Raw genomic sequence first — 598 nt, 5'->3', positions numbered from 1 at the left:
CTCACAAAGATATGTCATGCGATCTAACATTCTGAGCACAGAACTGGGAGCCAGGAGCTTTTAATGGTGCCTGTAGGAATTGGAGCCAAATCACTTAACCTCTTTGCTTCTTGGCTTCTCATCCATAAAAAGAAAACTATGCTCGTGCTGCTGGCTGGGGTTTTATGAGAGTTAATTCATAGACCTGTACGGAAAATGACTCCTCCTCTTTCTCCTTTGCAGAAATGCAAACCTTGTATTAAAAAAAAAATTAAACATGAGTAATTTCAACAGAAACTAAAAGCAAACAGAAGTTTAAAATTCTGGCTGAATTGTTCTCAAGAGAAACACATTTATTCTGCAAAAGCAGATCTCCATTGTGAAAAAGATGATTTTTTTTTTTTTTAAATTCAATTTTCTACTGAATAACAGTTTTGGCAAAATATTGTTGGTCAGCCTTACCAATAGTGAGACATACTGCCTTTCCAAGGTGCTGCGCTCGCCCATGCCCAGCGACGCCCACGCTCAGCCCTCGAGAGAAACCCCGAACACTCGGGGCCGGTGCCTCGGGGCCGCTGCGCGAACACGGGGGACCCTGGGCCGGGGGGAAAGCGGGCGG

This window comes from Corvus brachyrhynchos, unplaced genomic scaffold (assembly GCF_000691975.1).
Source record: "Corvus brachyrhynchos isolate BGI_N302 unplaced genomic scaffold, ASM69197v1 scaffold407, whole genome shotgun sequence".
Classification (NCBI taxonomy): domain Eukaryota; kingdom Metazoa; phylum Chordata; class Aves; order Passeriformes; family Corvidae; genus Corvus; species Corvus brachyrhynchos.
This window is presented reverse-complemented; position numbering follows the sequence as displayed.